Genomic DNA, 969 nt, shown 5'->3' on the forward strand with positions numbered 1-969 from the left:
GTGCTTGCCAATCACAAGAACGCCTACTTCATCACCATGACCCAGGTTATCCAGTGGATCCAGGAGCCCGTTGATGTAGACCAGGCCGCTAACTACGCCCCCTGGCAGGAGAAATGTGACCCCGGGCCAAGAGACGAGTGCCTGGTCGCTAACAGCTGCAAACTGTCCTCTGATGAGGTTCCCGGCGAGGTGCTGAACATGCAAACCTGTCTGAGATGTCCCAACAAGTACCCATGGTTGAATGACCCCACCGGAAACGGAATCATTAACAAACAGTAAACCTCATATCTTCCCCCCCCCCCCCCCGGCAATAATTATTAAATCCCCCTCCCCCCCCCCCTCCCAACTTTATGTTCTACAAATTAATAGGGTAAATTACCAATGATCAATAATGATATCCTATGATAGATGTGTTAATCTCAAAGTCAGATTTCTCCACAAGACTTCTAGACGATTTTAAGCAATCAAATATTTTCACAATTATATATTATCAAATAGCTCATTCTAATATTTAAGAAATGATTATCATTTCATTTAAATTGGACTAAGTTGTAAGCTTGATATTCAAGATTCAATAAATTATTTATAAACCTTAACAAAAGTTTATTGTAAATAAAATTTTCCAAAAAAAAGCTTCAAATGGTGGAAATCTTTTTTTTAAAATGCTGTATGTATTAATTTATGAACTACAATGTAATGCATTCTGATAATAATTTCATGATACAGGAAAATAAAATTAATTTTGTTTTTCTTTTAATAATTGCTCTTCTTTATTTCTTACTCATTGGATCAATGTAAAAAAAGATACCTGTTTTCAAAAATACCTTTGAAAAGAAAAGTTTTAATCGAAGATCGAGTATAACATACCTAAATTGTAGATATGTACACAAACGGACTGACGGACGGACAAAACCAGGATATATAAAAGTTTGGCTTTTAAAAATATTTGGATCATGGAAAGAAAACAAA

At 35.6% G+C, this 969-nt stretch overlaps 1 pseudogene across 1 annotated transcript; it reads left to right on the forward strand.

Moving 5' to 3' along the window:
• Positions 1 to 36: 36 nt before the first annotated feature.
• On the forward strand, positions 37 to 758 carry LOC145332551 (chitin deacetylase 1 pseudogene; annotated as a pseudogene). Its single transcript, XR_013884198.1, has one exon. The product of XR_013884198.1 is annotated as a chitin deacetylase 1 pseudogene (transcript).
• Positions 759 to 969: the final 211 nt, after the last annotated feature.

This window comes from Acartia tonsa, chromosome 11, assembly GCF_053477335.1.
Source record: "Acartia tonsa isolate MP-2025a chromosome 11, ASM5347733v1, whole genome shotgun sequence".
NCBI lineage: Eukaryota > Metazoa > Arthropoda > Copepoda > Calanoida > Acartiidae > Acartia > Acartia tonsa.